This window comes from Cupressus sempervirens, chromosome 5, assembly GCF_028749045.1.
Source record: "Cupressus sempervirens isolate cs-2001-9-10 chromosome 5, ASM2874904v1, whole genome shotgun sequence".
In the NCBI taxonomy this organism is placed as follows: Eukaryota; Viridiplantae; Streptophyta; class Pinopsida; order Cupressales; family Cupressaceae; genus Cupressus; species Cupressus sempervirens.
Genome location: NC_143122.1, coordinates 537,977,308 through 538,000,147, shown reverse-complemented (window position 1 = coordinate 538,000,147; position 22,840 = coordinate 537,977,308).

The window sequence follows — 22,840 nt, the reverse complement described above, 5'->3', positions numbered from 1 at the left end:
GGGGCCTTCTAGTTTGTTATTTGATAGTTTCCCAGTAGTGACACATTCAAAATGAACTTATAAGAAAATATCTACAATGAATGAAATTGATTAATTAATGAAGGTATGTTAGTTTGAGCTTCACTTGGTTTTGAGAATACTTTAATATTCTCTACTTAACAAGGCTAACCACATGAAGGTGGAAGCTCATTTTTCCTCATCCTTCCTCCCCCTAACATCAATCTAAATTTTCCATTAACATCTAATTACATACTTCATTCATTCATTCATCCATTTATGAACTATAACATTCAATCCATACAATCACATAACATTCATTAATATGATATAAAATTCATTAATATGCAATACTAATCAAGATTTCATTAACACATAACAATATTCATTAATATAACATAAAAATCAATATTAATACATAAAATTCATAGATAATTACTTAAAGCAACATTCTTTCATTATCCAATAGAGTTTATCAAAGAGCATTTTTGAAAAATCATTTCTTTTATTTGTTTTTCTTAGTTTTCTTAAGCAAAAGGTTGATAAGAGCATCAATATATTCCTCATTATCCTCCTCTTGTGGCACATGTAATGTCAAATTATGATTCTTCCTCTTGTTTTGAGGAGCACGAGGTTGTTGCACTAAAGGGGGCTTTGTTGCAATAACAATTGGCATACTCTTTTTCTTTTTACACTGTTACAAGTATTTCATTAACCAGTAGAACATAACATGTATTTTTATTACTTGAAAATGCCACATCATGTACAATAACATTTTGATCATCCACCACTTCAACATGTTGAACACTTTGAACATGATCCACTCATTCACCATGATGTTCAACATGCTCTAAAATATTCAAAAAAAGGTTACACAAAAAATTACAATTGAAGATGTTAAATTCTATTCATAATTGCATAATTAATTTTCAATAGTAAATTAATACCTCCACCACTATGATACACATCATGGAATTCATCACGCACAGGTTCTATGATAGGATTTGAAGGCTACAATGAAATGTTATGTACATTGCATAATTTGATAAATAAAACATAAATAGTCAATTTATGTTTGAAATTAACATCAAACATAAAATTTCTCAACTATTCAATCTAATTTAATTTTCATTTAACCAATTTACCTATGTCTCATGATCTCTTGCACCAGATTCTTTAGTATGGCTTTTGGATTCTTGGTGTAGGTGTGCAACCATGACTTTATAGCCTTGCTTTAACACAATTCTTCTGTCTTCATCTGTGGGCTCTACATTGAATTCTATGCCCTATATTTTTTTCTTAATAACATCAATTTTACATGTATTATTTGATTAAACAAAACTATTTGCAACATTATATTAAAAAAAATTATGAAATTCCATTGCTACTACTTACAAGTTGAGAGTGAAGTTCCATATAGCTACCAGAGTCAAGTTTGTGTTGGCCAACTTTTTGTATTCTCACTTCTATAGCATTTGATGTGTCTTGTAGTCTATGAAAATTTTTAAACATGTTAGACTATATATTTACAAAGATCACTAATTAGTGCATGATTACATTCTACTTAATACTATCATAGCATAACTTATTTTTCCCTCTTATGGTTCAATTCATTTATCCTATAGTCTTTTCTCTTTTGCATGTTCTATTATTTCATTCCACTCCATCAATGGAATCATAAGAGGATGCTCATACTTTGGGTTATCTTTTAGAGCCCTTCTATATTGGTGCCTCATAGTCTTTATATGTTTGGATGCTCTTTTAAGAAGTAGGGCACTGTTGTTAGTAAACAGATTTGTCCTCTCCAAAAACACCAATACAATTGACTCTTGAATACCCAAAAGAAAGACAAACTCTGAAACTAACAATAGAGTCACTTGCAATTATCTTGTCAAGTGCTCTCTGAATTTTGAAATGAAGGTATAGCTCCCTCCTTTTGATTCACAATAAATGATTTTTTGGTTATGCCTTTAACCTAGAAGGCAATGAAGGAATACTAGCATCCATTCATCAACATGACTGAATATTAAAATATGAAATAAATGGACAATTTTAACTTCCTCCCTTAGAACCTTTAAACTCCAAAATACATTTCCAATATGCAACAAAGGAAAGCTAAACTTTCACATGCAATTAATCACAATAGAGTAATCAATATAAAACTGTAGAATTTTATATACTCACAGTAGAGTAAACAATAGTATCTACTCCAGAAAGTTTAACATAACATATAAAACTATAGAATTTTATATACTTTGCCACAACTTCAAAAAATATATTCAAAGTTTTAAAGCATAGAATACTTAGGCAAAAATAGTTCTGACTCGATATTCTATGGAGAGATGAACTTTTCTGATACAAGATTGAAAAAAACTAAATTGTCTTCCCTTTCCTTCAGAAGTGTAGATCCCTTCAAAATGGGAGGAACCCATTTACAATAGAATTTCCTATTTTTTAAGAAATCCTACCCAAGTCGTTTCTCAACTACCCTAACTCCCTTTCTTTTAAAATCCATTTTCCAATCATGTACAACTTTTCCATAAAACCCCCTATTACATTAATAATTAATTCTTTAAAGAATTAATCATTTTTAAAATCTCTTTCCAATTTACCCTACCAATACTAATTACAATAATAATAATTAATTCCTTTTAAAAAAGAATTAATTATTTTAAATCATTCTTTTCCAAATATAATTCTTCTACTTTCACCCTCATATTATAATTAATTCATTATAGAATTAATCATATGAGAAATTAGAGTAATGGTTTATTAATTAATGACTTTGCATTTATCTTGGATATATTTAATTCATTAAAGAATTAAATAATATAAATGCAAAATAATTTGTAAGTTTTAAAGGTTTTAATTTCTAATGTTGTTGAGTTAAGAGGGGAAATATTTAGGGTTCCAAAACCCTAGCTAACAACTGTCAAAAATGTTTTTTCCAAAGAGGTCCTCAAAAGATGTAATGAGCTGATTTTTAAAAATTTAGGACCCTATTCGTCCCACCTTTTTTGAAAATATAAAATTGTTAAATCAATAACTTTAATATAGTACAAGAAATGGAAGAAAAGAAAAATATTTTAGCAATGGTATGAAACTACATACCTTTTGCATATTATGGGTTCAAATAGCTTCAATGTCATTTCAAAAAGAGTATCATAGAAAACATCATTTCCTACAAAAGCATCATGGGATTATTAGTCCAAAACAAGTTATGTATAAGTAAACTACAATTAAACTGTAAATAATAACAATTTTAAAGCACCTAGAAGCTTTGGTACTTTAAACGGAAACATGGTTTTCTTGTTCAACAATAATGACCCCACAAATGAACCAGTACTAGTAACATAGGCTAATCTAGAAAATGACTAAGATTCACTACTAGTGGTCTTTGTTTTTGTATCAACTGTAGGTGTATCAATTAGTGCAAAAAATAGGTTTATGAGTAAAATCCACCCAACAAAAAAATAATGCATGATTAGCACATAACAAAATATAGAAAAATATTTTTTTAACCATTTGTACTTGGTATAGAAGATGTATGCAAGCTCCTTGTTGTCAACAATATAGTCAGCAATATCGGAGTGGTGACCAAAGGAGGCATCCGTGCTTCATAATGAGTTGAAGAATGCATTTTTAGAAAAGACATTTGCAATGGGTAAAGATCAAATGGTATACTAGCTAGAAGCATCTCAAAGGTTAAATGAATGGTTAAAGGTTTAAGGATTATTTACATGAAGGTTGTGCACTACAACCCTCACCATATTGACCACACGGTCTCACAAGTGTCACAAAATCCTATAAGAAGAGTACATAATATTTTGGATCATGATCTAGAAGATAGTATAAAATATAAACATCTATTAAAATTTTACTATTTATTAAGATTAATTATTGCTTACCTTCAAAGAATTGAATCTACATATCAATTCATATTTGAGTGTCTCTGTCTGCTCAATTTTTTTTGTTTAAGGACAAGGCTAAAATTTTTATCACTATTATTTTTTATTATCTAACTATCCATGAAGATGGGGTCAGTGCTACATGCGATGTCATCTAAAAATGATGCCTCAATTTTAGATTGCATTTGATCTGCTCTCATTTTTTCTTTTCCCTATCAATAAGCATGAAGTTGTGACATCAATATCAGTAAAATTCCATCAAAATAAATCCAAAGCCATAAAGAAAAGAACATAATAATATGACATTTATTTCTATATAATTTTTACAATTATAGTAATTAAGATTTACCTTTGTCAAAGAAGTTTGAGGAACATCCCTGCCTCTATCTTTTGGTGGATCCATCTTGCCCTAAGATTAATAATTCTTAGCAATCAATAGTGAAATTAAAGTAATAGAATTAGCAAAAATATTATTAATAAAATATTAGATTGTCTATTGGAGTCAATATTAGTTAGAGGCAATTAGTTTAAATGTTGTACTAACTAGTCCCATGATAGTGACTTTTGTTTTATCTACATGATTCAAATTGTAATCTATTAGAAGTTCTTCCCCTGCACTTATTGATTTTATCACACCTACAAAAACATGATTTCCCTTGTATGCCTTGAATATACAATTCAGTCACTTATTAGTTGGTAGAGGTCAAGAACTATTTATAAATCCTACATTATTCCCTGTTGCTTTTGGCCTTCCATTAATATACATAACGAGCCTTTTACTTGGATCATTTTCTTTTTATCATATATAATTTGGTGATAATGCATACCTATGCATACTTTTATTATATTACACAAGCCACATCCAATTGTTGTAATTGTAACAAGGTCCTACATACTCCATCAATTCAAAAAATTTATTGTAACTGACCCTTATGCCATCCATGGAAAATAGGCCCAAACCATGTAATAAAGATGGAGCTATGTGATATATCCTTTCGTTAATAGAAAAATTAGTGTTAACTAGAGGTAGTTCCTTGGGTACCCATTCTTTTTGAAGATGTGTGTACCTTAAGGGAACCTTCCTATCACCTTCACTCTTATTATCATAAGAACATGACCCCCTCAGCAAGAAAAAATTGCATTCATTTATTGAATTTTCTCCTAATCTTTTGACCTCTAGTTGATCTCCCTATTTTAGACCATTCATAACCTTCAAGTTCACCAACAACACTATAGCAGAGAGAAGAGTTGTTTGGGAACCTTGGTAAAGGGGCTTGTATACCTTCTCAAGTATAGGTATATCAAGATCATCTTCTTCATCATTATCAGATGTGCTAGTACCAATATCATGATCATCTTGATGAGTTGCTCCAATACCATCTTCTTAAATCATGTCCTCTAGCACATTATCAACTAAGACAATACCATCATCTTCAATTGTGTTCTATGCCATAGGATCATCTTCTTCCATGGGAGTGTTATCCTTAGCTTGGATATTCACACCTCCATGTTCCTCTAGTTGGAAATCCACATTCACCAATCAACGAAAGTCATACCCCCCTTCAATGTGATCATGTTGCCTACAATACTCTAGCTTATTGTGATTAGAATTCTTTGTTCTTTAAGCCCTTACACTTTTTACAAGGACAATTACATTTATCAACTTTTCTTTAGAACTGAAACCACAATATAGAAAATTTTGTTCTGGTTTCATATTTCCAAGTGTGTTCTTTCTTTACAAGAAAATATTCTGGCTATAAATATGCAAAATGTAAACATACAAGCATTAATGGTATCTTGTATATAATAAATAATAATAAAATATTACAATTGTTAAGTATCAGAATTTGCACCCAGTATTGAACTAAAAAAGTTCTGTAATTCTGACCTAACATGGGAATCACTTTACTACGTGGGACATGCAAATAAAGTGAGACCTCTGGGTTCTAGGCTGGCTCCTATTCAATATTTAGTGAAATCTCCATGAACTTAAACTTGTAGGGAAAAAGGAGAGAAATTACTTGAAATAAACCTAAAACCTACAGTTAAACTAACAAATGGGTGATACACCAAAAGAGATATGAAAGTCTAGTACAAATAATAGAGAAGTTCTATTTAGCTACTTAAAAATACAAAGAAAACATGTCTTTTTCTAAAGATTTGCGTAAGTAATTTGTAATAAGGTTTTCAAGAACATAGATTACAACCTGCAAATAGACTTACTCCTCTACAACCAAGTGCTTGAATGAGACAAAATAACAAAGAAAAAAAATAGTTCACAAATTATTTTATCAAATCATTTTGATAGTACACATAAAATTATAGAAAGAAAGAAGGTTAAGAAATTGACACAAATAGCATAAACACAGCTGTTGTCACCTGTATTGAACTTCCAAAAATGAATTACAAACTTTTGCAAATAAAAGTTAAGGACTCAGAAAATAGTCACAAAAACTTCTATGCATAATTTGAACTCCCTAAAATGAGTACAAAATACTCACTAAATACAATCTCAGCCCCCTTGAGTCAAATGCCAAAAGATAGCACAAAAATAAGGTATAGGTCATAAAATTAAGTCCTAACCCTGAGAAATTCCCACTACCTCATAATGAACCCCATGACTCACTCAAGACTGCCCTAAAAATGCTCTAACAACCAATAAATACCCTTCAACTATTAGGGCAAAGTCAAATTCGACCCTAGAACCCTATATTCGATCCTAGAAGAACTCCTAATGTTTTCAAACAAATTCTCCTTCCTCAAAGAATTATAATATACAAGGTCAAATCATATACTCTCTTTTTGCATTTAAAATAGGAAATAATACATAATGTTTCATAAAGTTATCATTAAAATATTAATCCTTTACAACTACTAACTTATGCAAAAAGAAAATAATTGGACAATGCCTTTTTATTTGCATTCACAATGCAAAAATTAAAATAGGATAATAATCTCATAAAAATGCTTGCAGACTCCAAATGAATTTTAAATATGGGAAAGGGCATGACAAATATCGAATACCCTAACTCCTTCTCATTTTGCATTTTCACATTGAGAAGAATTTGGAAAATTTGATGAAAGGAGAACGAGGGTTTCTGCTTTTCATGGCTGCCATTATCAAATCTGTTAGTGCTCAATGATGAAAGGTGAAAAAACCTTACATGAAAGGTATACCATTTTATTTCAAAAGAGTTTACTATTTCTGGGTCTCTATGTTGGCCGCCATTGTTGAACTTGAGCTTCAAATTTTGTAATTGATGAGATAGAGCTTGGATTTTTGTCTTTTCTAGCTATGGGTATTTGTTTCATTGATTTGTTGCTTTCATAAAAATGCTAGAATTGTTCTTCCCTTTTGTTGCTATTATGAAGTTGAGGGTTTTACTAGTTCTTGAGGGCTGCCATGAATATGAAAGGTATTTTGATGCATTTTCTAGTTGTTTGAAATATTTTGTTGTTTGTTGTTACTGCTGACACCAATGAGTAAAATGAACTTTTTCATTCTCAATTTTGATAGTTCCATATTCTTGTTAAATTTGTACGAAGCAGAGAGTTTCACACTCATTGGTTCAATATGTTCCCTGTTCTAAGAAAAATTTATTATATCTATTATGCATATTGCATAAACCCACAGACTTTAAAGTTCCCCTAGCATCATATTGCATACTAAACAACTAGTTAGCTCTTTTTTTCATGCGTATAGGTAAAGGTGTCAAGCAAGAATCAAAGCATGTTCTACTTGTAGATACTCTCTTCAACCATTTGTTTGACAATGAAATGATGAACAAATGTTCTTGTTTTCCTGGCTAATCCTGTTTACTCGATTGATAGCCTGAGCTTCTACAACAAGATTTAGGAGTGCAATAAAACTTGAGTTGACTTCATTTTATAACATTTCCCCTTTTGTTGCCTTACAAGTTGCTCTCCTTGGTCAACCATTCATTTGAATTGCTTGATTGCAATATCTGAATTGCTTCTCCCTTGTTGAATTTTTTCAATACTTCCATAATTTACTACTCCATGATAATTCTACTAACCTTTAAATTTTTTCCAACTTTTGAATGATTTTTGCTTTCTCATTTGTATCAATAGGTTGTATTATCTATGATGATGGTAAATGATTCGTATGTTGGATGCCACATGATCCCAAAGCCATGCAACAAATGCACTATTGTGATCACCAAGAAATGCATCAAGATCTTTCTTTGCTTGATCCTAATTTTCAGAGTTACTATGCAACTTCTCCATTTCACTATGAATTGGGCCACTTTTTGTTTCATTATTAGCAGGCCTGCCTTGCCTAGGAAGGGCTAGTTGATCAAGTGGCCTTGCAGGCTTTAGGACTGTATTGCCTAGCTTCTCTAAGTTGTCTAAAGTGGACTTCTGGTATTTCTTCATACACTTGGGTGAAATTTCATTGTCATCACTTATTGACTTTCAGGAGGAACAAAAGATCCTTCTAGAGACTTTGATGCCTTAATCTTTATTTTCAAATGTCTTTGCCTCTGTTGAAATGGTTTCATGCTCTTTTCTTTAGCTATATGCATCTCCTTCTTGCTAAATGCCTCTTCTTTTATGGTGAGGAGTAATGGCATATTTCCATGTCATTCAACATAATGCCTGCTTGCTTTCTTTTATGAAATTGAGTTGCACGTGACTCTTGAATTTTATTTCTTTCATACTTCTTATTGCTTTATATAGTATAGTACTCTTTTTCCTCTCAATAGAATATTTGAAATGGCTTTTTTTATGAAGTTTGAGCATAGGCTCATGACACTCACAAATTACCTTTCTATTATTTCCATTTGAACACTTAGAATACACATATTTTTTTTTGTATGTTATCAAAATAAGAGAAATATGACATGTGTGAGTATGTAGTTGTAGATAACCAATCATTGCTTAGATCTTTTTAAGACCTAACCCCATTTTTCCCATGTAGGAGAATGAAGACCTAGAGTTTGTCAGATCGAGAGGTGGACCAGGAGTGGCAACAAACAACATTTGACCAGTCAAAGGCTGAAAGGCAATGACTGGTTATCCTTGACTCTTCTCTCATATGTTGTATTTTTCTTGTTCTTAATATATATGAAAGACAATAGTTGGACTCACAACTTGTGTGATATATTTCATTTCCTGCACTTTTCCATTCATTTCATACTTTTTAAAAATGGAAATTGTACATATTAGTGATGACTTATAAAATGAGCATTATATCTCTTTTGTTCATGATTTCATATATGATTGCAAAATGATGAAATGTGAATAAATAGAAAATGAATGTTTTCTTCTGCAATTCTTTCTATGATGTTACTTGAAGTAAAATTTTCAGATAATGTAAAATTTTAGTAACAACAACATTATACAAGATTTGCAAATATGCACAAGTCATTGGGAAGTGTTATGTGACTTAAGTAGGTTCTAAATAGTTATTTTGTATGTTTTTTAAGGTTTTGGAACTCATACAATGCAAAGTTGATGGATTATTGTCAAAATTGTCAAAAGTTGCTAAGTTGCCAAAAAATTGCCAAGAGGAGTCTAGGTGTCAAAAAGGGGTAACTTTTTGATCTAGAAGCCATGTTGTTCTTAAACATCTTCAATGAACCATTTTGCTTTGACCTAAGAAGGTTCAAGCATGAACAAGGCTGAAAAATGCAAAAATTATTGCTGACAGCATTTTTATGTAATTTTATTAGAATGTCATGGAAAAGTGTGTAGATGGTTATGATAACTGAACAAATGCCTTGGGAGGTCCTATATGACCTAGGAGAAGAAAGATCAAAAGGTTGGATGTTGGAAGATTTTTTTCACTTTTGAATACAAGTGTTATGTTACATCTCTTTATAATAGTTTTTGGTTTCTGCAAAGAAAGTTTGAGACAATGGATTGAACATTGAAGGTTTGATTTGGATTAATTTATTTCATATTTTTATATGACTTTTTTCTTTATTAAAATCTCCTTTAAGTGTTCATCTGTTAAGGTTTTGGAAATTCTTTTGAAATCACCCTATGTAGTAGTCCTGCCCAGGCAATCCAAACAAAGATCCATGAGTTCCCACCATGGAAATGAGGGAGATGGGAGAGGAAACATTATATATAATGTACTATAAATATTGGGACCTACAAATAGAGTTAGCTAAGTTTCCTAGGATGCCCTAGGCATGTTTTGGATGCTTGGCTAGGGAATCACAATGCTGATATAAAGAGTTTGGGGTTTGAATGTAGGTGAGAGTTCAAACAAAGCTTTGAGAAGCTAGAGGGATAATAAATTATTCTTTTTACCGAAGGAGACCTCCCCAAGATCAAATTTGATGCCCTTTTGAAGTGACCATAGGTGATGTTACAACTTCTTATTTAAAACCCTTAAAATTAGGCTTAAATCTTGTTTTCCATTGTACAGATGCCATGAGAAACTAAAAAATTCAAAATCCTTGACATCTTCCAAAAGGTTACTCATATATCAATTTTTTTCACCACCTTTTTAAGGGAAATTCTGAAATATAGCTTGACTAGTCTAACTAGAGGCTTAATTGATTAGGTCTATTTTGACTATTTTGGCTTTGGAGATAAAATATGTATTGAAACCTTGCATAGAAGGATACTAGAAGCCTAGGGAAGGTCAATTACAACTTGTTAAGACAATGATTCCATGAGGAAGGAGATATAGTCCATTTGGTTACAAAATGGTGTATGGAGGTGCCTAGGAAGAATACCTTTGGAAGAGGCATTTGAACAATTCATTAGTGTTACCTTGGTAGGAGGTTGTGAGATGATAGATTAAGGATGCTCTAAAGGCTAGGGTTAAGTAAATAACCCTATTAGGTTGAGCATAGGCTTAAGCAATTCCTAGGAGAGTTAGGACTAGAGTTAGTGACCTACCTTGTGCTACATTAGTTCCCACCTCCACAACAACTAGATAAATAGATAACCAATTATATATATATATAGTTCTTTGGTGTTTGTAGAGGTTTTCATGGTCATTCTTTTCCTTTGAATGTTGTTTTATTTTGGTGTAATTGTTTTTGCAAAGCATCAGAGGGTATTCAACTACCCACTTTGTTATGAGCCTTGACTTGGTTAAATACACATCTAACATTTAAGGACTTTGTTCAGGCTAGCAGGTGAGATGTGTATGTACAAGAGGACAAAACTATTTATTCTATGTAACCATTTTTCTTGATAAGTTTTATAAGTATATGCTTTACTACCTAGTACATCCAATATATTTTATGCTTAAGTAAGATTTTATTAGATAGAGTGAAGAATGTGTGAAAATGGGTTTTCCTCATCTATAATTGTATGTAATGATATTTTGTAATCTATGCTCAAAAATAATGAAACAAACATCCAAAGAATGTGTGAAAAATGGCTTTCCTCATCTATTATTGTATGTAAAGATATTTTGTAATCTCTACTAAAAAACAATGAAACAAATGTCCATTTTTTCCATGGTGATTAGTGAGCTATCCCAATTCAAAACCTTATTCTAAGGAGGAAAAGAGAATATTTGAATGATATTGTAGGATATTGAGCTGGTGAAATTGCTTATGAAGAAGTCTTCTCTAATCCAATAAGACTTGGTATTTAGCTAGGAGATATATGGAAGATTCCCCATAGTTTATTTGGTGGCCAAGGATGATAAAATCATTTGGGAAGAGTTAAAATGATTTATCATATATAATTTAAGACTAAACTATTTTATTCTTCCTTATCTTTGACAAACATCTCAATAATATATGACAAAGAGTTACAATGATTTATCATAACTAATTTAAATTAATTGTTGGAATATTCAAATATGGAAAGAGTACTTATGAGAGGGGGGGGGGGGGGGGGGGGGTGAATCAGAAGTACTAAAATTTGTCCTATAAAACTTTTATGTGGAAATAAATTGCATGCATGTAAATACATTAAACTAACACATGCATCAATAACACATAACACCTGAAATTGGTAACCCAAAAACCCTCCAGGAATAAGAAGGTAAAACTAGGGTGGGGATGATACCCACAAAAATTACTGCAGCAATATTGTTTAACCACTTCTGATGGTTTGCCCTGTTAAAGGCTTTACACTGTGTCAATAGTGACCTGGTTAGAGGATTTACAAACACTTAACATGAAGTGTCACCCTGTTAAAGGATTTAATCACCTATCTCTAGGATCAATGAAATAGTTGTTAAGCTAACCTATCACCATAGGATTTCCATGCTAATACAATGGCTAGAAAGTATTAGGTAAAATGAACCTGATAGTTTACAATCCTTGATTGCTGAATGTTGGCTCTGTTCTGCTTTGTCTGATCTTGATCCTTTGTGATCTGATATCTTTTACTTCTAAAAATAGTATATCAACCACTCTATATCTTCTCCTCTATATCATCATCTTCATCATCTCCTTCTCTATCATGTCTTCTCTATGAGATATCGTCTTCCTTATAAAGACATTCGAGGATTTAGGGTTAGGTCTGGATCTACGATCCATATTCAATCTTCATTTCCGCTTAATACTTATCTTTTGCTGATTGGTTGCATGCCTTTATCATTTTTCTTATTGGCTGCATGCAAATTACATAGGAAATATAAAAGATTTGATCTGATCATTAAATCCTTCGAGATTTCCTTATGTCGGCTGTAAAGATTGTTTTCATCATAGTTTGTGTGATTCTAAACTCTTATGCTAATATCCTGGATTAGTCAGCTCCTGAAATATTTCTGTTGCTCGGCACATGCTGTTCTACTGAGTTACTCGACACTTACACAAAACTGTGTTACTCAGCATCTAAACTTTACTCAGCACCTGATCTTCACTCAGCATTTACACTTTACTCGGCACCTACACTTTACTCAGCATTTACACTTTACTCGGCACCTACACTTTACTCGGCACCTGAAGATTACTCGGCATCTATTGCACTTGGCACCTATTCTTGATCTTGGTTAAGTGTATTGACACTCAGTTGTCAAATTTATTCTTTAAGCTAACAATCTCCCCCTTCGACATGAGTGGCAAAAACACTTAACCCATGTGACTCAGTAATTAATCCTTCATTCAAACTTTGCTTCCCAAAATTTGCTTTCTCCCCCAAAATTCCAAAATTTTCTTATCTCTGCTATCTCCTTGTCAAAATTTCAAAATTGGCTATCTCTACTATCTCCCCCTTTTATTATACTTATCATTTCATTCCTGTACTCAACTTCTTTCTTTAATTACTTATTCTCCCCCTTTTTTGACACTTATGTCAAGGGTCTTTACAATGAAATGCCATATTTGGCCAAAAATGTGCTATTTACTTCAAGGAGTATCTTCAGAGCTGCATCCCAATTTGCTAATGTGACATCTAATGTCTTATGCTGGATGGCAATCTCTGCTACTAGGTGTACAAGTCCATCAAATGAAGAAAGATTGGGGTCTTTCCTGAGGACTGTCTCTACATTTATTTGCTCCTTATGAAGTAATCCCAAATGAGGAGTAATTGATGATTGCATTTGTATCAATTTGGCTTTTGTAGTCGCCTCCTCTGCTGCCAAAACGGCTAGCTCTCTTTGTGTGTGAAGCGATTGGACAAAATGCTTCTCACTCTGAGCTAGATCTGTAGGGAGTTGCACACTAGAAGTTTTTAGATTGCTTTCCAAACTCAGTATTTTCTGGCTAGTGTCTTGTGTGAATGTTGAAAAATCACACAACTTGTTGTACAGGGAAAAGATGTTTCCTAGTACAATTTTAACTGTTGTAACTTTCTTTGCCAGTTCTTCTTGTGCTAGTGCTATATCACTGGATATTTTACTGTTTACTTTTCCTTGGAACTTCTTTTCTGACCATTCAAGTAATTTTACATTTGTTTCCTGGTCTTCATTAGTCACCTGGTCAACTATATCAGAAAGTTGTTCCATGATTGGTCTTGACTCATCTGGAGATTGTAAGAAAAAAGCTTCTGTGAATATGTCCTTAATTTCATTCAATGTATGCTTATGCTTGTATTCCTTTCTTAGTGCTTCTTGTCTTCTTCTTTTGTCTAGTGCACTCTGAATTTCATTAATATTTTCTTCTGTAAGAGTGCTAGATTCATAATATGGGATTTTAATTTCTTCATCAAGCTCAGGAACTCCATAGTGAAGTCTCCTGACTACTTTTGATGAACTCGAGCCTGGTGTTCTGATTTTCAGCTGTAATCCATCTGTGCTTGGCTGCTGAAGAGTTTGTGTTGGAGTCCCAGATTTGGGTAATGCAACCAGTGTTTGTATTGCAGTCTCCTCCTTTATCTGTGTCTCTTTTTCTTCAGCTTGAGTATCCCCTTTTTGAATGCTAGATGGGCTTGAACTTGGTGGCTGTTCAGATTTTTCTTTTGTTTCCCCTGCTGCTGTACTTGGCACTTGGAGTGTATAAGTACTTATACTTGGTGGAGGTGGTGGTGGAAGGAATAGAATACCAGTAGTTTGTGTGATCAAGGTGGCATTTGTGCTTTTACCCTTGCTTTTGCTTTGACTTTTGGATTCTATAATTCATCAACATAGAACAATATAGGATTTGAACTTAATTTTGCTACTAAAAATGATTGGTCAAGGATTTCCAAATCATCTGTAGTTAATGGATTGATGTTTTGAAGTGAAATTTCTGTAACATCCTTTATTTTTATAAAATTTGCAGGTGTGATGGTGGCATGAGGAGGACTAGGAGGAGATACCTATATGTCTTGCATACTTTGATCTTGTGGCTCAGCTATATCTTTCTCTTCCTCTTTCTCCTCATTGAGTGCCTCTCCTTCCTTTTCTCCTTTACTCTCCTTCTCCACTAGTTTCTTCTCTTTTATTTCTGATGCTCCCTTTTCTTTTATCTTGGCAATTGCTTCTGCCTTATATTCCTCATTATATATATCCTCTATCTTCTTGTAAACTATTTTCCACAATCTTGTGTATTTGGTAACTACCTCTTCAATTTTATTCTGTAGAATACTGAATACTCTATACTTGGGAGTGAATTTATTATTATGCCTTTTTATGGCATTTATTATTTGATCTCTAGTCAAATCAGGCAACAATCTTGCCAATGTTGACTCCCTTATTTCTTTTTCCATTTCTAAACAAAAATGCCATTTATGCTCTATGATTGTATACAGTTCTCTCGGCATAGAGTCATCTAATTCTAGAGGTGTGTGCTTATATTCAGCCATCATAGCATACACAGACTCCTGTAATTTATTTTGCTCTCCTTTGGTGAGCTTAGAAAAATTTAGATTCTTTAATCCTTTCAAATCATTATTTCTAATTTCTGTACACAATTTATCAACATCAATCTGGGGTATTTGTCTTACCTCTTGAGATTGACTGGTGTCTTCTGACTTTTTTTCCTCCTCATCTATTTCAGGCTGGGGAATGAACTTCCTCTTCTTTGACTCAGCAGCAGTCTTCTTTGAGTCTTTCTTCTTCCCTTTAGCCTCTTCTTTTGCTTTTTGAGTTGTGGCCCTTGTGGTTGGTCTTTTTGGTTCTGGGGCAGCTACTTTCCTCCCCTTGGATTTAGGAGCAGATGGAGTTGTGGTCTTTTTCTTGACTGGTGCTTCCTTGGCTACTTCAACCTCAGCACTTTCCTCTTTGTCTCCTTCTGACCCTTGAGTCTGATCCTAAAGTTTGTCTTCTTCTTCTTCAATGACTTCTTCTTCTTTTTTAATGTCATCTCCTTCTTCTTCTGCTATCCCTTCTTCTTCTACATAAAACTTTATTTTGATTTGTCTTACCATTTTCTCTTTCTTATTTACTGCTGAAGCAGTCTTCAACTCTGTTATTATCTTTGATTTGACAACATCATAAGTTCCAAAGATTTTTTCATTTTTGTCTACTTCTTCTGCAAGTAAGGCTGTTATTGCTGTAGAGGCTTGATCAGCATCAAGTTCATATCCTAGTGGCCTCAGCCATCTTATTCTAGGTATAATTGCTTGCACATAAGTATAATCTATATCTACAAGAAAGAAAATATCTTTTTCATATTTCTCAGTCATTGAAACTGGAATTCTCATTCTTTGTTTCATGGACTTTTTGAAGTCCTCAAAATAACCAGTCATTTGGGCATCAAAATTTTCACCCATCTGTTCAATGTATCCATTAATTTGTTCAACAATTATTTTGTCTGGATTCCATTTAACTTTCCCTATAGAAGGAAATTCTTTCATCAGATAGAAAAACATACATATCAAAACTGATCCAAATTTACATTGAGCTCCTTTGCTCTTCCTTATAGCTCCTAGATTTTCACTAATCTGTTGAAACATGAGCTCTGCCAGATCATAAGTGTGATCCCTTTTTATTATCTTGTATGCAACATCAGCTGCTATACAAGGTAAACTATTTAATCTGCTTGATTGATAGAATTTGTGTGAAATAATTCTTACAGCAAAGTCTAGTAGAGGATCAGTGACTGTGTCGATAGTCATCCCTCTATTGTTCCATTTTGCACCTGTATTTCTCTCAATTACTTCCCTTTTGTCACTTCGCAGGGTCTTTGGCCGATCTAGGGTTGGAATACCAGTAACCCTATGAACAATTTTCTTGGTGAATTTTACTAGCCCTGACTCTAACCAGAAAGCTCCATTATGTATTCGGCTCAAAACTATTCGTACCCATTCTGTTTTGAAGACAGTCGAAAATGCTAGGGTTTTGTTTAATCCTTTTCTTTCTACAATGAAAAACTCATTTTTTAGTACTTTTTTTTCACATAATTTATCATATGCATTATGAATTTCTAAGTCTCCTATGGCACCAATTTTACAATTGTAGCATCTGCGAACATCTTCTACCATAACAACTTTATCCAGAATAACTGATAATGCACCTGCAGGATCATTCTTGTATGCTACTTCAGGTATGGGCTTAAATTCAAGTTGTTTTACTTCGTTGTTGACCAACTAAACTTCATGGCTTTCTAAACCCTTGGTGGTTCCTGACCTGGATGCCATTGTTTTCCAAACTAGGGTTTTATAATTCAAACAAGTTTGTGAGACCTATGTAGCTCGGCACTTAAGAGAAATACCTTGAATCGACGAGATCGTTGTTGGAATCTTTCACGAATTGCTTCTGAACTTTTCTTGATCTTCTCCACTCCTTTTTCGGCTTTGCTTCTTGATCGCGATGCGAAAAACTGATTGAAATTGTGATAATATACCCTGATTTCATCGCATTAAATGCTCAACTGCCAACTCGGTGTCTACTAAATTTCCTTTCTACTCAGTTTCCATTGGATTTTTTTTTTAACTCAACATCGGTTATCAGCTCGGTCGCTGTTGGGAGCTCAACATCTATTTTGAGTTTTGACTCGATATCCAAAGGTAGCTCGACATCAACATTTAGTTTTCGACTTGACATCTTGTTTCATGTAGATTTATACTTTGAATTGCTTCTTTGTCTTGGGACTGATGTCTGATATAACTTTGTATATCAGTCCCATACACTTCTCATGCTTAGTTTGATGAAGTGTGATCACTTGACCCATTGGGTGAAGTGATCCCTTCACTTGATGTATTGCACTCATCTCTCTTTTTCCAAGTCTTGTTCATTTGCTCCCTTATCTTTTCAATATCAATCTTTTCTTTGCCTTTATTCTCTTCAGACTTGGGTGCCTTTGATCTTGTAGGATAGTTTTTGCTGATATGACCAATTTTCAGACAACTGAAACATGTGGTTTGGTTCAACCATCTTTTGTAGTTCCCTTTGAAATGTGTTCTTATGCAGTTCTGTGGTGTATGTCCATATTCTTGACAATAATGACAATTGTACTTGGTATTGTAATCCCAATGATGATGACTTTCTTTTCCTTCTATTTTTGCTGGTTGATTTGATGTCCACATAGGTTTTGATCTACATTAAAATGCCCTATGTCCATACTTATTGCAATTATAACAATGTCCATCAAATCTCTGAGTCCTTGTGAAATTGGATCTGCAATCTTGTGTCATATGTCCTTGCATGTTGCACTTGTGACAGAAACTCTTACTCTTGGGTGTGTTTGGTTGATTGAATCTTTTTCTCCTGCACACATTAGCAGTATGTCCCTTCTTATTACAATAATGACAAGTGGGTTTAGTATTCTTACCTTTGTCACTTCTTTGTTCAGCACTTTTTGATGATTCTCCAACTTCAGTGCTATTGTAACCAAGTCCTGATGTATCATGGGCAGATCTTGGAGTTTTTAGCAACTGTTCAAAATACTTGATGGCTTTACTTGACTTGTTGAGATTTTTTGCTACCTCTTTTTCTCTGTTCAATTCATTCTGCATTTGTTCATTCTGCATCTTCAGAGTAGAGATCTCAATGTCCTTCACATTGAGTTCATGATGAAGGTTCATCATTTGAGCAAGTGTATCCATCTGCATGTTTGAGATCCTTGTCAGTTCAGTATATTTTTCTTCAAGTCTGTTTGCAAGATTCCTTTTATCATTTTCCATCATGACCTTATCATCAACTGCTCTTTTCTTTTGTTCTATAATTTCACCTATCATTATGGCCTGTGATTCATGTTCCATCTTGAAAGATCTAATCTCTTCTGCTTGAATTTTGTTTTTCTCCATCAGTTCTGCTATTGCTGCATCAAACTCTTTGGTATCTCCGTTGGAAAATATGTTGGTGGTATCAATTTCCTTGTAGTGTATATCATTCTTAGCTATGGCCAGATCTTTCCTTTTTTTTAATGAGTTTCTCAAATTGATTCTAAATTCCTCCAAGCTATGCAGAGCAAGTTGCACATCTATCACCTGATTTTCAATGATCTTTCCAAGTTTGAAAGCTTCCATCTCTAGATCTTTTCCTCCAAGCTGTTAAACTTTTCCTTATGAGAACCTGGTAATGCTCTGATACCAATTGTTGGAATATTCAAATATGGAAAGAGTACTTATGAGAGGGGGGGAGTGAATCAGAAGTACTAAAATTTGTCCTATAAAACTTTTATGTGGAAATAAATTGCATGCATGTAAATACATTAAGTAAACATGAAACTAACACATGCATCAATAACACATAACACCTGAAATTGGTAACCTAGAAACCCTCTAGGAATAAGAAGGTAAAACTGGGGTGGGGATGATACCCACAAAAATTACTGCAGCAATATTGTTTAACCACTTTTGATGGTTTGCTTACACTGTGTCAATAGTGACCTGGTTAGAGGATTTGCAAACACTTAACATGAAGTGTCACCCTGTTAAAGGATTTAATCACCTATCTCTAGGATCAATGAAATAGCTGTTAAGCTAACCTATCACCATAGGATTTCCATGCTAATACAATGGCTAGAAAGTATTAGGTAAAATGAACCTGATAGTTTACAATCCTTGATTGCTGAATGCTGGCTCTGTTTTGCTTCGTCTGATCTTGATCCTTTGTGATCTGATATCTTTCGCTTCTAAAAATAGTATATCAACCACTCTATATCTTCTCCTCTATATCATCATCTTCATCATCTCCTTCTCTATCATGTCTTCTCTATGAGATATCATCTTCATTATAAAGACATTCAAGGATTTAGGGTTAGGTCTGGATCTACAATCCATATTCAATCTTCATTTCCACTTAATACTTATGTTTTGCTGATTGGTTGCATGCCTTTATCATTTTTCTTATTGGCTGCATGCAAATTACATAGGAAATATAAAAGATTCGATCTGATCATTAAATCCTTCGAGATTTCCTTATGTCGGCTGTAAAGACTGTTTTCATCATAGTTTGTGCGATTCCAAACTCTTATGCTGATATCCTGGATTAGTCAGCTCCTGAAATATTTTTGTTGCTCGGCACATGCTGTTCTATTGAGTTACTCGGCACTTACACAAAACTGTGTTACTCGGCATCTAAACTTTACTTGGCACCTGATCTTCACTCGGCATTTACACTTTACTTGGCACCTACACTTTACTCGGCATTTACACTTTACTCGACACCTACACTTTACTCGGCACCTGAAGATTACTTGGCATCTATTGCACTCGGCACCTATTCTTGATCTTGGTTAAGTGTATTGACACTCAGTTGTCAAATTTATTCTTTAAGCTAACATTAATTTGATTTAATCTTTAACAAAAAATTATATATATTGGAATAACAACATTTATACCACTATATCATGTAAAAGTATATCAAAATATGTGAAAAGGAATAGAAAAAGATTGAAAGAATATATGAACATGTTATTTGGAAAGGGTATCCATAGCTATTAAATAGAGAGTTTAAGGATTTTCAAAATCAATGAAGATGAATTTGAAGCTACCATCAACATATTTTTTTGTAAAAGAATATTTGAAGAGAGGTTATGTTCATGAAAATCTCATATTAGAATAATTCATTATCAATTTGATTGTGATATTCAAAATAAAATAGAAAATTCTAGTTTTTAAAAAATAGTGTCCATGTTTATATAAAGAATCAATAAAATTGTTGGTATTGACTGCAATTTCTATGTTCAACAAAGATTAGTGAAATGTGAAATTGTGTGATATAGCCATGATGATTTTGGAATAAAATTGTAACACTAGTAATCTTTAACTTGTTTGATTCACTTGATCATGTCATATAGATATGTTTCATTATTCAAGTTTTTTTCCCTTTAATTCATGTCATATGATATGATATATCTATTAGATGGTTATTTCAAAAAACATTGAAGTTGTTAGTTTTGAATGTGATTTCTATGTTCAATATGAAGAAATGTGAGATGGTGTGATGTATCCATAATAAATCATGTTGATAGTCAATATTTTTAATTCAAATGATCTTTGATTCTTGATTTACTTGATCATGTGATCTGGATATATCTCATCATTTGAGACTTTTTCTTTAATTCATATGAAATATTGTAATATATCCATTGTATTTGTTCCCTTTCCCTTTAATGGTCTCTCTTTTAAAAAATGATGACGCATGTTAGTGGTCATTGTTTTCAATCAAGTTGTGATGCAAATAACCTTTACTTTCTACTTTCTTTGGCTTACTTGTGAAATGGATGCGTTTCATCTTTTTCTTCTATTGGCATGACATGTCATGATGTCATATATCAATTGTATTTGTTCTGCCTTTTCTTATAATCAACTCTTGTGAAAGAGTCAATTCATTAAAGAAAATCAGTAATGGAGGAAAATGCACTAGGAGGGGCAAAGACACACTTTATGTTGGTTCATGGAGAATGTTATGGAGCATGGTGTTGGTAAAAACTTCTCCCTCTGATGAGAAAGGAAGGTCATGATGCCACTATAATAGGTCTTGCCTCCTGTGGAATTCACCCAATAGATTTATGCCCATCAAATCCAAACATGGTCTGACATTGTCTAGAATTTAGAGTTGTTGTATTTATGACAGTGTTTATGCCTCTCAATGGATTTTTCAAAAAAATTAATGTTTTACAAGAAAATGTGCCTCAAAAATTGTTAGCTCAGAAGCAAGAACATTGGTGTTGAAACAACACAAAAAGTGCTTGACTTGAGAGGTCCACAAGTGAGGGCGTTGACCAATCTTGAAAACTTGAATGCTGAAATGAAATCTATCATTGATCAAACACCTATGCCAGAGTTACAATACAATGTAAAGTTGATTTTAGATATTGGCTGATGTAATAAGTTAGTATGACAAACATCTTGGTTTCCTATTTTAAATAGCTCTATCGTATCTTGGTTAGTATTGACTATTTTTTTACCATTAATAGTCTAGGTTAGTTTTTATTATAAGGATTCTGGTTGAGTAGGCTTATTGAGCTAGACAAATGAAATGCTCCAAGAAAGAGATTTTGGTGGAACATTCCTCACATTTCATAGAAATAGCTTTCCTAAAATTCCAACCAAATGTTCATCGAGCTAGAGAAGTGGATTTCATTTCTAGTTATTGTGTGAAATTGCAAATTAGACACTATCAAGGGAAGTGCCAAAAAATTGATATGGGTGGTTCATTAATAGGAAAGGTAATCACAAAAAATTGAAAGATTAACTAATAAATTGCTGATTTTGGAGCTTGTTGTAATGATTTTTGTGAAATTTTTTGAACCATATGGAAATGGAAATTGCAAAACATTTTTCTTTGTTTTCTTTAGCTATGAATTGTATGGAAATTGCCAAATAGGGTTTGTAAAGTTATTCTTACCTCAAATTTCTCCCGCACACGAAGACCTCCTTGTTCAAACGTTGGGCTTTTTTCTTTTTCTTTTTGTTTATGAACCCAACTTCATCAAGATTTTGACCAAATTGGGAAAACCTAATTTGGTCAAAATTTCAACCAACTCAGGCATAACAAGAAAAAAAAATGTATTCAAAAAGCCAATTAAGGGCTTAGTCAAAATAAAAGATAAAAAATTTACCTATAAAGTATTAGTGAAAGGATATATAGATGTGATGATAGGATAGAAAAGAGATGAGTGAAAGCCAAGAAGAAGATGACAAGGTCTAATCAAGAAGAAGCAAGAGAAGATTAACAGAGTTAGTTGACACATCCATGAAAGATTAAGAAGACTACCACAATATTCATAATGAAAAGTTAAGCTAAAATGAAAGCCTAAAATGCAAGCTAGTATAAAAGGGTGCAATTGCAAGGGTTATATATAGGTCCTATTTTTTATCATCAAGCCTTATTAGGGACATAAAAATATCATGCAATCATCACTAGTATGACTATGTGGGTATGAGTGTGATCTATATTAGATAAAAATATGGGAACCCAACCTATGCATTAAAGACATAAAGGTCAAGATGACTAGTATAGTTAGATTCCCTAGGTTTAGTGTAGCAAGATTATGCTTGCATTGAGACACAAAATGTCAAGATGGCCATAAGCATGAACTTGCAAAATAGACAAGGATGAGACCTTTGAATTGATCTTAAGTGTCAATGGGACCAATAAAAATGCTTAAGATGCTTAAGATAAAATCAAAAAGAACACTCGCAGACATAAATCAAAGGAAAACATGCCCCATGCCCCC